We start from the raw sequence: 16603 nt of genomic DNA on the forward strand, positions 1-16603 counted from the left end.
TATTCTATTTATTTTATTTTGTTAGTATGTTTGGTTTTGCTCTCTGTCTCCCCCTTTTAGACTGTGAGCCCACTGTTGGGTAGGGACTGTCTCTATATGTTGTCAACTTGTACTTCCCAAGCGCTTAGTAAGTGCTCTGCATACAGTAAGCGCTCAATAAATACGATTGATGATGATGACTGTGATCCCCATGTGGGACACAGACTATGGCCAAACTGAGTAACTTGTACCTCAGTGCTTAGGACAGTGCCTGGCACATAGTAAGTACTTAACAAATATCATTTTAAAAAAAGAAAAAGAGTCTGTCTTGCCACCTTAAGCGAGCAGGGAGGAAATCTCACTCTGAACAGCATCGTCTTCGAACGCGAAGCCCGGCTAAATATACAAAACTCATATTTTTACATAGCACAGCACTTGCCACAGCTGCAGTTGTTTTCCTGAAGTCTAATTGCTGATTTTAAATGCCAATGATGGTATTGTCGACACATTTTTAATTGCAAATTGCATATTATGCTAAAGTGACTTTAACATGGTTTCATTTCTTACTGCTTATGATTAATTTGGGTGAATGGGTTTGAAGGGGGAGGAGGGGGATTCCAGTTTGGAGAAGTTTGACCTTTAAAAAAAGAAAATGAAGTTGCATAAATTGGCCAAAATGAGTGTGGGATTACTTATCTTTGGATATTGCTGGAGGGAAGAGAGCTTGCTTTTATCAGCTTGATAGGCTTATTGTAATACTTCACTGCTGTGAAAATTAACCACATTCCCAGGCCCCCAAAGGAAATGGAGCAATAGACCACAAATAAATTGAATAAACATTCTATTTTCTTTCTCTTGTTGTTTTGTTGGTTTTCATGAAAACCTGTGTTCATTAAAAAAAACCTTAATGCCATATGTTGGCAGAGACTTGTGCTCTTGAGACATAGCAAAATGTTGTTGACAGCGTTTAGCACCTGAATATGTATAAAAATTTTAGCACTGAATCCTGGCTCTGTGCTAAATTGTGATATGGAGATTTTTCATCAGAATTAGTAGGGGTCAGCCCTGTTTTGGAGGTTATACCTTCTAGAGCAGATTTTTAGACTTTCCTTCTAGGTTCACCCTCGACATTTAAAAAGATAGGTGCAATGGTGCTCACTGTGGGCACACAATGTGGATAGAACGTGTGGATGAGATTCAGAAGGATCTGGGTTCTAATCCTGACTCAGCCACTTGTCTGTGTTGTGACCCTGGGCAAGTCACTTCACTTCTCTGTGTTTCAGTTCCCTCATCTGTAAGAAGGGGATTAAGATTGTGAGTCTTTTGCGGGGCAGGGATTGTGTCCAACCTGATTATCTTGTATGCATCCCTGGGCTTAGTACAGTGCTTGGCACATAGTAAACACTTAACAAATACCACAGTTATAACTATTATTATCTAGCAGCTCGGTTGTATTGTACTTTCCCAAACAGTACAGTGCTCTGCAGACAGTAAGTGCTCAAGAAATACTAATAATAATGATGATGATGGTATTTGTTAATGTTAATGTTTGTTAATTTGTTAATGTGCGAAGCACTGTTCTAAGCACTGGGGGGTTACAAGGTGATCAGGTTGTCCCACGTGGGGCTCACAGTCTTACTCCCCATTTAATAGATGAGGTAACTGAGGCAAAGAGAAGTTAAGTGGCTTGCCCAAGGTCACACAGCTGAGAAGTGGCAGAGCCAGAATTCAAACCCATGACCTCTGACTCCCAAGCCTGGGCTCTTTCCACTGAGCCACACTGCTTCAGCTAAATACCATTGATTGATTAATGACTTTACTTCCAATGGAACTATTAGCCCAGGAATGTACTTCCCAAGCACTTACTACAGTGCTCTGCACAAAGTAAGCACTCAATAAATACGACTGAATGAATGAATGGCTAGACTCAGTGAATTTGCATTAGAATGATGTAGGCTTAAAATCCCAAGTGGCCATTGTTTATAAACCTCCCTGGGGACTTTGTTACCATTCCAGCTTTGATCACTTGAATCACTTCAAGAGATTTTAATAGATTTGTTAGGGTAAAATCACTGCAAGCAGGGAACATGTCTACCAACTCAGTCACATTGTATTCTCCCAAGTGCTTAGTATAGTGCTCTCCAAGCAGTAAGGACTCAGTAAATATCACCGAATGACTGTAGCCAAATCATTTTTGCAAAAGCATGGTGTTCTCCAGGGTATTGTTCCCTACTGGTGTCTCAGTAGACAGAGAGCATCCCGGAGAGGAAGAAATTGAATCCACGGGGCTCGTGAACCTCCCTTTTGAAGCGAGGAATCCGCAGATTGCACTGTGATGTCTGTTGAAATAGAAATATTCAGGCCTTGCCTCTGAATTGTGCCCTTGTCCTATGAAATGATGTCATTTCCTGTGCTGGTTTTCTTCTCCAAAAGAAGTCCCCCCATAGTTGTTCAACACTTTTGGGTAGTTGGCAGAGAGCTATAGAGTGGCTTCCTGGGGACTACCTTTCAGGGACATGGGGACATAAGTTTCCTATCTCTCACCCTGTCTCCCCTCCTCCCTTTCCTCTCCAAAATCCTTGAGCTAGTTGTCTACTGCTGCTTTCACTTCCTCTCCTCTAATTCCTTCTTTGACCCCCTCCACTCTGGCTTCCATTTCTGTTAGCCCATGGAAGTCAGCCCATCTCTTGGCCCCCCACCCAGAATACCCCTTCCTCTCCCTTTGTCCAACCTCCCTGACCCCTTACACCCCCCCCAATCTCCCACCCCATGCTTATTATTCCATCGCAACACTACCCGTCATTCCCCTCTCTCCGAGTAAACCCCCATCAACTCACTCCCATCCCACGCTTCCCCACCACTTGCACGATTCCCTCCCCCAGGACCCCATCTATAGCCTCAGCCAAGTGCAGCCTGGGGAATCCCTTCTCCATCATGGGAAAACTTCCCTTCATCCTTGATCTGCTCCTCACCCAGTCACCTTGCCCCCTCCTACAACCCACCCTACACACTTCGCTCCTCTAGTGCCAGCCTAATCACTTACCCTGATCTTGTCTATCTCACTGCCAAACTCTCACCCATGTCCTGCCTCTGGCCTGAAACCCCCTCCCTTTCCCTGACAGGCAATTATTCTCTCCACTTTCAAAGCCTCATTGAGGGCACATCTCCTCCAAGAGGTTTTCCCTTGCTAAGCCCTCATTTCCTCTTTTCCCATGCCCTTCTGCATCACCCTGACTTGATCCCATTATCCACCACCCTTGCCCCCAGCCCCACAGCACTTATGAACATATCCATAATGTATTTATATTCATGACCGTGTCCCCCTCTAGATTGTAAGCTTACTATGAGCGGGGATTGGGTCTGTTCCATTGTTGTGTTGTTCTCTCAAGCGCTTAGCACAATGCCCTGCACACACACACATTAATATGATCGATTGATAAATACATAATACATAAATACATAAATCATGGATATCAGGATAAGTGCTGAGGATGGGGTAAATAAAGGGTACAAATCCTAGTGTAAGTGTGACGCGGAAGGGAGAGAGAAGAGAGGAAATGAGGGCTTATTTGGGGAAGGCCTTTTAGAGGAAATGTGTTTTAAATAAATCACATCCAGACATTTCCCCTTCTAGACTGTAAGCTCCCCGTGTTCAGGGAACATGTCTACCACTCTTTTATATTGTACTCTCCCAAGTGCTTAGTACAGTGTTCTGCACACATTCACCAGATACCACTGATTGATTTATGGATTGATTAAATTTTTGAAGGTAATCAATCAATCAATCAATCAATCGTATTTATTGAGCGCTTACTATGTGCAGAGCACTGTACTAAGCGCTTGGGAAGTACAAATTGGCATCACATAGAGACAGTCCCTGCCCAACAGTGGGCTCACAGTCTAAAAGGGGGAGACAGAGAACAGAACCAAACATACCAACAAAATAAAATAAGTAGGATAGAAATGTACAAGTAAAATAAATAAATAAATAAATAAATAGAGTAATAAATATGTACAACCATATATACATATATACAGGTGCTGTGGGGAAGGGAAGGAGGTAAGATGGGGGGATGGAGAGGGGGGACGAGGGGGACAGGAAAGAAGGGGCTCAGTCTGGGAAGGCCTCCTGGAGGAGGTGAGCTCTCAGCAGGGCCTTGAAGGGAGGAAGAGAGCTAGCTTGGCGGATGGGCAGAGGGAGGGCATTCCAGGCCCGGGGGATGACGTGGGCCGGGGGTCGATGGCGGGACAGGCGAGAGCGAGGTACAGTGAGGAGATTAGTGGTGGAGGAGCGGAGGGTGCGGGCTGGGCAGTAGAAGGAGAGAAGGGAGGTGAGGTAGGAGGGGGCGAGGTGATGGAGAGCCTTGAAGCCCAGGGTGAGGAGTTTGTGCCTGATGCGCAGATTGATCGGTAGCCATTGGAGGTTTTTGAGGAGGGGAGTAATATGTCCAGAGCGTTTCTGGACAAAGATAATCCGGGCAGCAGCATGAAGTATGGATTGAAGTGGAGAGAGACACGAGGATGGGAGATCAGAGAGAAGGCTAGTGCAGTAGTCCAGACGGGATAGGATGAGAGCTTGAATTAGCAGGGTACCGGTTTGGATGGAGAGGAAAGGGCGGATCTTGGCAATGTTGCGGAGCTGAGACCGGCAGGTTTTGGTGACGGCTTGGATGTGAGGGGTGAATGAGAGAGCGGAGTCGAGGATGACACCAAGCTTGCGGGCTTGTGAGACGGGAAGGATGGTAGTGCCGTCAACAGATATGGGAAAGTCAGGGAGAGGACAAGGTTTGGGAGGGAAGACAAGGAGCTCAGTCTTCGACATGTTGAGCTTTAGGTGGCGGGCGGACATCCAGATGGAGATGTCTTGAAGGCAGGAGGAGATGCGAGCCTGGAGGGAGGGGGAGAGAGCAGGGGCAGAGATGTAAATCTGGGTGTCATCAGCGTAGAGATGATAGTTGAAGCCTTGGGAGCGAATGAGGTCACCAAGGGAGTGAGTGTATATTGAGAACAGAAGGGGACCAAGCACTGAACCTTGGGGAACCCCCACAGTAAGAGGATGGGAGGGGGAGGAGGAGCCTGCAAAAGAGACTGAGAAAGGACGACCGGAGAGATAAGAGGAGAACCAGGAGAGGACGGAGTCTGTGAAGCCAAGGTCAGATAACGTGTTGAGGAGAAGGGGGTGGTCCACAGTGTCAAAGGCAGCTGAGAGGTCGAGGAGGATTAGGACAGAGTATGAGCCGTTGGATTTGGCAAGCAGGAGGTCATTGGTGACCTTTGAGAGCGCAGTTTCTGTGGAATGAAGGGGACGGAAGCCAGACTGGAGGGGGTCGAGGAGAGAGTTGTTGTTGAGGAATTCTAGGCAGCGCGTGTAGACAACTTGTTCAAGGAGTTTGGAAAGGAATGGTAGGAGGGATATGGGACGATAACTAGAAGGTGAGGTGGGGTCAAGAGAGGGTTTTTTTAGGATGGGAGAGACATGGGCATGTTTGAAGGCAGAGGGGAAGGAACCAGTGGAAGGTAAGGAGAGTGATTGTCTTGTTGGATATGAAAGGAGAGGGAATTCTAGGCCAGAGGCAGGATGTGGGCTAAGGATCGGCAGCAAGATGGATGAGATTGGAATACAGTGAGTAGGTTGACATTAGACAAGTGAAATGGACAGGTTGAGTAAGAAATCAGAGAGGTAAGGTAGGACGGGGTAACCTTGGCCACATTGTGCACACAAAGAAATTGGCTCTTGTGTCATAATTATTGATATTTGCAGCATCTAGAATTGTTTTCTTTTTTGCCCTCTTTCTTCTCATTCTTTGAAAAGTGTTTGTTCAAAAAAATCACTCCTTTCTTGATAGGAGTGTGGCATGCTGCCCTCTCCTTAGAAGTTGACTGCCAGTTTTCAGCTGGGATGCAGAATTGCCTGAGGCTTAGTTTTACCATGTTCTTAATAGGCTTTTCTCTGCTGTCCTTGTTTTTAGTTTCCTAGTTTGGATTCTCCATTCAGCAATGGCTTGGGGATCCTGTTGTCTTTCCTTCCCTTCATGTGTCCTGCCCAGATAGGTCAAGGAGAGGATAGCTTAGATGCTAGAAGACCGACTAATGTTCCAGAACTTCATTGTTTGTGATCTTGTCTTGCCATTTGATATTGAGCGTGGCCTGTAAAGAGCTGTTCAAGGATCAGTTTTTATCACTCTGCATTTATAGTACAAGGCCATCAAGTGTAATATAATCTGTCATCTAGGAGAAGTGAGCAAATTCAGCACTTTACATGCTTGAACTAAATGACTTCTACTGGAGCACTTGGAAATTTCCAAAGTGCTTCAATATTCCATTCCTTTGTCGCCATAGAGAAAGACAATTAGATGATTAATCAAGTATGCCTCCAGTAAAAATAAATGAGTCATGTTAGCAAGAGGTGGGGAGGGTGGTCAAGGAGTTCATTCCCATGCACTAGGGATTAGAAGACAGATTGATAAGAGATGAAGGAATGAATGAGGAATCCAGGTGAATCCAGAAAGGACTACAAAAAAGTCCATGGTCAACCCCTGTCAATAGCCCAGTTGGTTTCCAGTAGTCAGGAAAAAAAACAATCCCAACCACCTTGGATCTATGTGGTGTTGGCCAGAAAAAGTTAATATGGTTCAGAAGGCAGCCCTAGGACCAGATTCTGGTAACATGAACCCAAGAGGGAGCGAGCCCGCTATTAGGTAAGGTTTCTATATGTTGCCGACTTGTACTTCCCAAGCACTTAGTACAGTGCTCTGCACACAGTAAGAGCTCAATAAATATGATTGAATGAATGAATGAATGAGGCCTTAGTATTTGCACAGTGTACAAAGACATATAAGCTTCTGTGAGCGGGGATCACGCCTACCAATTCTAGTGTATTGTACTTTCCCAAGTGCTTAGTACAGTGCTCTGCACACAGTCAGCACTCAGTGAAAACCATTGATTGTTTGCATCTCAGAGCAAGAGCTGGTTAACTCTACCATCTAGGAGACCAAGAACTTAGTCGGCAGGTGGGAAGTCCCTAAAATGTCCCTGTCACCAATCTGCAGATTGGAATATCATCTCCATGCTCTGCCAATTGTCAGCTGTGTGACTTTGGGCAAGTCACTTAACTTCTCTGTGCCTCAGTTACCTCATCTGTAAAATGAGGATGAAGACTGTAAGCCCCACATGGGACAGTCTGATCACCTTGTATCCTTCCCAGCACATAGAACAGTACTTTGCACATAGTAAGTGCTTAACAAATGCCATTATTATTATTATTATTATTATTATTTCACTAGAGGTTTACAAGCAGAGAACCCTAATGGCATCTCGTGTGGCTAAATCGCCTCTCCTTTTAGCTTGACTCCTGGAGAATCACGACACGTGGGGAATTGTGACCCCCGCCCTGTTCCATTTGTCCTGCAGATGGATGCCCATGTGGGGTGCCATGCCAGTCTCTTGCAAGAATTTTGCCATGGAGGGTGGGAAGACTCACCACTTGTGGCCCTGCCAGTCTCATAACTCCTGGAACAGAGAGTGCAGTGAGGTGGGAGAGGCGAAGCACTTTGCCAAGTCCATGCCAAGGTTTTCTAGGGGCAGATTCTATTCCCAGCCAAAGCAGCAGCAGCAAAGTTGCTGATGCACATTCTCAGAACCACAACTCAGCACGGGGTAGCCTTGTTGCAGCTGCAATCTTCGTTGCCCATATTAGATGGTTATTTTCAGTAATTTTGCTCCCTCACGGAGCTCCCTAAGCAGTTCTTTGGGCAGAGTCCTTCACCGCTATTTACTGACCCGACAAGGTACGTCCTATTTGCAGAACCGGGACTAGAACCCAGATCTCTTGATTCTTGAGCAGTGTTCTTTACACTGGATCAAGAGCAAAACCTATGCCCAGAGACCCACGTCTAACCTGGCCAGGAGCTTTGACGCAACCACAAAGTTAGTGTTCTCGAGAGGCAAGCCCTTTCCTCTGCTGCCCCAGCTGAAAGACAATGGCCAGCTGTAGAACGTAAACTCACTGTGGGCAGGGAATGTGTCTGTTTATTGTTACATTATATTCTCTCAAGCACTTAGTACAGTGATCTTGACACCTGTCCACGTGTTTTGCTCTGTTGTCTCTGACCACCTTCTAGACTGTGAGCCCGTTGTTGGGTAGGGACCGTCTCTATATGTTGCCAACTTGTACTTCCCGAGCACTTAGTACAGCGCTCTGCACAAAGTAAGCATTCAGTAAATATGTATGAATGAATGATCTGCACACAGTAAGCGCTCAATAAATACCCGCTCTCTGCTTCCCAACTCCCTGTCACCCAGTTTGTGGGGATGGGTTTGAGGATTGGCATGGTAAGAGGAAGAGACTGGAGTCAGAAAGGCTAAGCCATGCCAGATTTATTCCACATAGTGAAAGGAACTTTCCTCTTGGGAGGATTACATTTATTTAGTTATTTGCATGCAGCAAATTGAACTTCCCTCTCGGGAGGAATACACTTATTTTTAGTTTGATACCCTGCACACACTCAAACTGAAGGCTTCCCTCTCCAGAAGAATACACTCATGTGTTATTTGCAAGTGAAACAGCGTGGCTCAGTGGAAAGAGCACGGGCTTTGGAGTCAGAGGTCATGGGTTTGAATCCCGGCTCTGCTACTTATCAGCTGTGTGACTTTGGGCAAGTCACTTCACTTCTCTGGGCCTCAGTTCCCTCATCTGTATAATGGGGATGAAGACCATGAGCCCCCCCGTGGGACAACCTGATCACCTTGTAACCTCCCCAGTGCTTAGAACAGTGCTTTGCACATAGTAAGTGCTTAATAAATGCCATTATTATTATTATTATTAAGTGGCAAAGCACCTTGATCCTGCCTATGAACATTTCCCACTTGAGAGGAATACGCTTAGATTCTAGACATGTACTGCAGAGTTTCTTCACTCAGGGGTAGAAGGAACCTGCCTACAGGACGGGGACTCAGATCAATCTCACACCTAGCTGGCACCTAGCTGCCAGACTAATGAGTGCTCAGCAAGACACTCACCTATCCCACGGTCCTCACGTAATGTAGACAGAGGGGGCATCTCACACTGTGGGCAGAGGTGAGACGCAGCTAGCTACTGCAAGTCTCGATCTGCCGCCCAGAATGTCGGAGGCGGCGGCTATTTATTACATGTCCTTCTGGGCCATTCGGGCTTCCAGATTCCACTTGTCCAGTTTCAGCCCCTCCATATTTTACTGGGTTGGCACAGAGGCAAGGGACACCTTCTTTGGCATTCCTGGCCGAGGTGTCCAGCGGCTTCAGTCATGAGGGCAGTGCCCACTTGCACTTCTGAGTTCCTTTTTGCGAACTTGGGCAATCACAAGTTACCTTTCTGATGTTGAGATTGTGTGTGTTCTGGTTCACCTTGACACGCTGCCACCCGTCGTCCGGGGATGGGTTCATTCAGTGATAGGCGAGAGAGAGAGAGGGACCGGGGATGGAAAGCCTGAGTTTTATATAAAATTTATTCCGCAAGGCGAATTGAATTATTTGTTTTGGTGCAATGGATTGAGCTTCCCTTTCAGGAGGAATGTAATCAATTAGTAATATTTGAGCTTCCTTAATGGGAGGAACACATTCAGATGTTAATCACATGTGAGTGAGGCGGCTAGCTCTCACCCATGTGCACTTCCCACTCGGGAAGAATCCACTTACCCACATGGGAGGAATTCACCCCATTACCCACACACTTGGTGGGTGGCTAGCTCTCACCATGTGCTCTCCCTAGATGGGAGGAATCCACTCATGATTCCCATCAGCAGCAGGGCACCTGGGTCCCACCCACGAGACACTCACCCATCCCTTGGCCCTTGCCTCAGCTTGTTGGTTCTGGTTGCAGAGCAGGCATCTAGCCTTCTGTGCTACGGCAGCAGCTCCTCCTGCTGCTGTGTGTCTCAGTGTTCTGACCCTGAAAGTCAGAGGCCACAGGTATTTATCACCTGTGCTCCTAGGCCATTCCAGCTTCCAGCCTCAGTCTGTCCAATCACTGCCCTCCCCCCTTCCTCCATACCTAATTTGATTGGCACGGGGGCGAGGGACACCTTCTGTATTCCCGGCTTGGGCTGTCAATCTAGCAGATTTGGTCATGGGGGCGGTATCCCACCCTTACTTTCAAGTTCCGCCTGCTGGCTCAGGTGGTCACAAGATAGTTTTGACCTTGAGATGGCCCATACCCCAGGTCACCTTGGGACACACACCAGGTGATCTTTCTAGCCCATTTGGAGGGGCTGGAGGAGGAGGAGGAGGAGGGCAGAACTGGTATTCCTGCACTGGCTGTGGAACAATGCCCATGTGAGAAGCAATATTGCCTAATGGGTAGAGCATGGAACTGGAAGTCAGAAAGACCTGGGTTCTAATCCCAGCTCTGTCCCTCGTCTGCTGGGTGACCTTGGGTAAGACACTACTTTGTGCCTCAGTTACCTCCTGTAGTCCCCCCTCTAGAGTGTAAACTCACTGTGGGCAGGGATTGTCACTATTTATTATTGTATTGTACTTTCTCAGGTGCTTAGTAGGGTGCTTTGCGCATAGTAAGCGCTCATTAAATACGATTGAATGAATGAATGAACATATCCCCATTTTTTTGCAGATGAAGGAATTGAGGTGGGATTAGGACCTAAATCCTCTGACTCTCTGGCCCATGCTCTATCCCATGCTGATACTAGGGTACAAACCATTCAATCACTTGGGATCTCAGGGTTTTAATCTGCTAAATGAGGATAATAAATCCCACCCCAGGCATAATATGTAAGGATTTTGAGATCCTTAACTGAATAGGGGCTTGCAAAGGTGACATCATCTCTTTATCAAGCAGAGACAGAAAAAACTTTCAGTGGAAAAGGATGCATATGAAAGTCTAGAGGGAAACCCCATGATTGTGTAGAAAGCTTTCCTAATATCCTCGGTACACACATTTGAAGAAGGAAACCATAGAGAATAATCCATTCCTATATAGTGCGGAGAGCTAAATAACAACAGCTGATAAGAACTCCTCTTCAGATAAATCTTCCCAGTGTAGTTTCACTGAAGCAGGCTATCATCTCTAATGAGCCATAGATCACCACGATAGATGACAGGGGAAGTTTTAAAATGTTTTCCAAGGAAGTGGAGTTACAGAGACAGAGGTCTGAGCTGTGCTGCATAGGATTTTATTTAAATGGCTGGGATGTGAACACAAGGTGAAACTCACTGACCGCAACCCAAGTCAGCAGCTCCAGGCAAGGGAATTGAGCCTGACTCAAACTCTAATTTGGCTCTCGGGTGCAGTAGTGATAGAAACGCTGGCAGTGGCTTGTGGGCTTTCTCTTGACTGGTGGCTCCATCACTTCGGCCGACTGCAGATCGGATCTGTGCATTTCGGAGCCCCGCTTTCTTCCTGAAAGATACTGGTGATGTTTCTTTTTATACAGACCTTTAGCAGTAGCTCGAGAAAACTGTAAAGCTTAGAGAAGAAAATAGCCAAATTATTAATGCAATATGCAGTTGTATTACTCTAAAATGTGACTCTGCACACGTTTCCTCCCTCAAAAACTTTCAATGGTAACCCAACCAATGCTGCATCATCATCATCGGTATTTATCGAGTGCCTACTCGATAAGTAGGCACTAAGTAGGTACTAAGAGCTTGGATGAGTGATGATGATGATGATGATGGCATTTATTAAGCATTTACTATGTGCAAAGCACTGTTCTAAGCGCTGGGGAGGTTACAAGGTGATCAGGTTGTTCCACGGGGTACTCACAGCCTTAATCCCCATTTTACAGATGAGGTGACCGAAGCACAGAGAAGTTAAGTGACTTGCCTTACACAGCTGACAGTTGGCAGAGCTGGGATTTGAACCCATAACCTCTGACTTCAAAGCCCATGCTCTTTCCATTGAGCAATGCTGCTTCTCTTAGTGCAATACAATGGAATAGGTAGACAGAATCCCTGCCCACAGTGAGCTTACAGTCTAGATGGGGTGATATTAATATAAATAATTTAGAGATATGTATGCAGGTTCTGTGGGGCTGAGGGTGGGGTGACTATCAAATTCCCAAAGATCACAGATCCAAGTACATAGGGGACACAGAAGGGAGAGGGAAATGGGAAGAAAAGGGTTTAATTGGGGAAGGCCTCCTGGCCTGGAGGAGATGTAACCTTAATAATGCTTTGGGAAGGTTGCAGGGGGGTAATGGTATATACATATATTATGGTATATATGGAAGGGGAAGTAACTCCAGGCTAGATTGAAGGCATGGAAAAGGATGGTTAGATAGATGAGATCAAGCAGAAACTTCTGACCATCAGCTATAATAATCATAAGAGTGTGACCCTGGGTAAGTCACTTCACTTCTCAGTGCCTCAGTTACCTCATCTGTAAAATGGGGATTAAGACTGAACCCCATGTGGGAAATGGACTGTGACCAACCTGATGATCTTGCATCTGCTCCAGTGTTTAGAACAGTGCCTGACATGGCATATAGAAAGTGCTTAACAAATGCCATTAGAAAAGAAAGATTCCTGGGCCTCTTTTCATGGTTGTGGAAGGGAGACTTAGTCATCCCTTTCCCTACACTTCTCACAGATCCTTGGATCCCAAGGAAAGGCCTAGATGATCTTTTCAACAACTGCCAACTGTGCATAAGGCCTCTCTGAGCCCCTGGACTGGTTGAGTGGGGACAGAGGGGAAAATAGCACGTCTCAGGTTGAAGATGGGCCCATTCAGAAGAAGGGTGAGGTGCAGCTTGAAAACACAGACATTTTGTCAGAGTGAATTGTAATTGGGACTTCCCCATGGGCTGGGGTACCTTCCCAACAGCAGTAAATGGTCCTCCTCTGCCTCTTTCATCTCAAGCCTACCATCAAAAATCATCATACCGAAGGTCTAGAAAGCAGATCCTGTCAAAGCTTTCCACTCAGTTTCCAGCTTCCATTTAATATGTCCTCTAGACTAAAAGCATCATTTGGGGCAGGGAATGTGTCCACCAACTCCTTTGTGTCATACCCTCCCAAGTAACTAGAACGGTGATCTACACGCAGTCAGTGCTTCATTGGTACTATTGATTGATTCGGAGGGCCACATTTGAGAGGGAGAATTTCTAGAGAAATGGTAAACCCTGGAGTATTTTAGATCTTCATTTCAGATCCCATACTACCATTAAGTAAGTTACTGGCCTGGAACAGAAGGCAAATTGCACCAAGAGGCTGCCCAGGGGGAGGAGAGGGAGTGGGGGGGAGGCGTGAAAAAAGGAAGCCTGGAGCAGGACAATTTAACAGCTGCACTTGGATTTGGACAATTTGGAGAACATATTGAAGAATGGTAATTTAATCTGTATATGATAGGAAAGCATAAATATAGACTATGTCTAGAAATCGCAGGTGGTTATTTCAAATGAAAGATTTAAAAGTAATGATTAGTATGTTAATTCTAGGGGCTATTTGTGGACAAGGATTTGATCTCATCTGGTGGACAAAGGTATTTATTGAATCTCTGCTCTGAGAAGGCCCTGTGTAAGCAGTGTGGGAGGGTTTTTTTTTCATGGAATTTGTTAAGCGCTTACTATGTGTCAAACACTATTCTAAGCCCCGGGGTAGGTACAAGATAATTTGATCAGTCACTCTGCCTCATATGAGGCTCACAGGAAGGAGGAAACATATTGATTCCCCATTTGACAGTTGGGGAAACTGAAGCACAGAGAAGTTAAGTGACTTGCCCAAGGTCACAGAGCAAGCAATTGGCAGAGCTGGGATTAGAACCCAGGTCCTCTGGTTCCCAAGTCCATGCTCTGCCCGCTTCAAGCCTTTTAGAAGCAAAAAACCTTAATTCCTAATCTCATGCGGCTTCAAATCTATTGGAGGTGGAAAGTAAAACTAGACAGAAGCACAAGGGCCAATGACAGAGAAAACGATCATAAGTGTGCAAATAGCAGGCAGACTTAGAAAGTAGAAAGACATATGTAATTTATTGAGATTTATGTTGTGTTGTAGTAACCGGAGTAATCGGCAACTGAAGTGAAGCAATGTGGCAGAGAGGAAAGAGCATCCCAATGAATCCCTCTTGTCCCCAACCCCCTCTCCCTTCTTGTGGGCAGAGAACGTGTATATCAACTCTGCTGCATTGTACTCTCTCAAGTGCTTAGTACTCTGCTCTGCACACAGTAAGTACTCAATAAATACGATTGAATGAATGAGCCTACACTACAGAGTAGCACATTTTTCTCCCAAGTCCCATACACCTGCCTCATCCCGGCGGCCTGAGGAGCTCCTTGTGGTGGGGATTGCGTCTGTCACATCAACTGACTCTGCTGTACTTTTCCTGAGTGCTTAGTACAGTGCTCTGTACACAGTAAGCACTCAATAAATACCATGGATCGATCGATTTGGTGGGAGCTGCCCTATAGGCAATCTGGCTCTGCCGCTGTGGCCATGGGGTTCTCACCTGGGGCAACGATGTCTGTGCGTTGTTTGGACCCCCAAACTGCCGAGGGTGGGGGGGGGGGGGTGGCCCCAATTCGTGGGGTAGGTCTCCTGCACCTGGCCATGACATCTTTTTCCTCCTCTGTCACCGTTTCAATCCATCTTTCATTTTAACATTGGGGAAAACATTGCAGGAGGAGGGAAAGGGGGGAAACTAGCGTGGAAAGGGAAGATGCTTCTCCATCACTGTTCCTTGCTGAGGGTGGGTGGGTTGAGGGAGAAAGGTTGAAAGGACAGCACTCCCAGACCACCATAACAGGAGCCTTCTAGACTGTGAGCCTGCTGTTGGGTAGGGACCGTCTCTATATGTTGCCTACTTGTACTTCCCAAGCACTTAGTACAGTGCTCTGCACACAGTAAGCACTCAATAAATACAATTAAATGAATGAATGAATGAATAAATACTGTTGATACTGAACGATTGGTCTCTCAAACGCCTCCGCCACTTACTCGCTATATGACTTTGGGTAAATAACTTAACGTCTGGGCCTGTTTCTTCAATGCAAAATGGGGATCCAATACTTGCTCTCCCTCCTACTTAGAATGGGAGCCCAATATGGGACGTTGGATATTTTATTTCTAACGCAGCACTTAATACAAGTGCTTGTCATATAGTAAGCACTTAACAAATATGGTTAATTATTAATATTATTGGCCTTACAGGGTCACATCACTTCAATCTGGGAATGGTTCAATCAATCATCCAGGCTATGTATTGAGTGTTCACTCTGTGCAGACTCCTGGAGTTCAAGCTCTTGGTACCAAAATGCTTAAAACGTACAGATCCAAGTGCAAGGGTAATGCAGAAGGAGGACTAATAGAATGGAAAAAGTAAGAGGTGTGTCTTGGAAGAGATTTGATTTTAGTAAGGGCTTTAAAGATGGAGTGAGGGGTGGTCAGTCAGGTATAAAGGGGGAAGGTGTTCTCAGTTGGAGGGGGAACATGAACAAGAAGTGGATGTCTATACTCACCCATCCATTCATTCTCTCCTCCCCACATTCACTCACCCATCCATGCATGCACTCAGGTACTCACTCATACATCCTTTCACTCATCCACTCACATACCCACTCACTGAGTCACTGAACACATTTACTCATTCACTCACTCACACATTCACTCACACAGGCCACTCTCACATTTACTCACTCATTCAAACACCTCTCGACTCACCCTGTCACTCACACATTTACTTTCTCACCCATCCATCCACTCACCCACCCAATTACTCACTCATCCACTCAACTTCTCACTCAACAGTGCACTCACTCACCCACCCCATCCACTAACTCTCTTTCACACACACACACACACACACACACACACACACACACACACACACACACACACATGCACACACACACACACCTTTCTTTGAGCCACCATTCAGTTTAGGATGTAGTCCTAAGAGTAAGCGTTGAGACTTAGCATTCTTTCCAGGCCAGCAGAGCGTAACAGTTTTGTGCTGCTGAAATAGCTTTAAAATATTCAGAACAAAAGAACAAAACCGTCTCCTTTGGGAGGTACACTGTGACTAAGGGGACGTGTCTACCAACTCCAGCATATTTCTTTAAATGTTATTTGTTAACGTCTTCCTGCCACTCCCAGTGAGGTGTAATTCAAAGAAGACAGATACAACAGCTCACTCCAAAGTCAAGTACCTTTAATTCCACTCCCTCCCGTGAGGGCTCAACCCATGATAGCTGGCCTAGGAACAGAGAGGTCCACAGACTGAGCTCAGGCCGTTGACACCAGAGCCAGAATTAGAACCCAGGTCCTGTGACAACCCGGCCCTTGCTCTTTCCACTAAGATGCTGCTTCTACTGGGCCATGCTGCCTCTTTTTCAAGCACTTACTATAGTGCAGGCAGTAAACTCTCAATAAATATCATTGATTGATTAAAACTGAAGAAAGTATATGCCTTCAATACATGGAGGTATTAACCTCAAGATTTGATCGATAAAAGTCATTTTTAAACTTACTCATTCAATATGAGAATGAGGCATCTCTCTAGGGATGAAAGGAATCGATAAAGACCAAAATAAAAAAAGATCAGCGTAGTCCTCATTTCTGTGATCAATTGCTACAACAGATAAGACACGGCTAGCTTTATTACTAATTTCCAAAATTGAATGGAACTGGTTCCAAAAAC

The 16603-nt window shown here is 45.8% G+C and overlaps 1 long non-coding RNA gene across 1 annotated transcript in view; it reads right to left on the minus strand.

Annotated features, from left to right (window-relative positions):
* Positions 1 to 11125: 11125 nt before the first annotated feature.
* The window catches only part of LOC119940437, a 30030-nt gene continuing 24552 nt past the window's right edge, over positions 11126 to 16603 (minus strand). The window contains exon 3 of the long non-coding RNA XR_005454920.1: positions 11126 to 11434. This is a non-coding gene — a long non-coding RNA (uncharacterized LOC119940437). The remainder of the gene's footprint in view (positions 11435 to 16603) is intronic.

The sequence above is a fragment of the Tachyglossus aculeatus genome, chromosome 18, assembly GCF_015852505.1.
Source record: "Tachyglossus aculeatus isolate mTacAcu1 chromosome 18, mTacAcu1.pri, whole genome shotgun sequence".
NCBI lineage: Eukaryota > Metazoa > Chordata > Mammalia > Monotremata > Tachyglossidae > Tachyglossus > Tachyglossus aculeatus.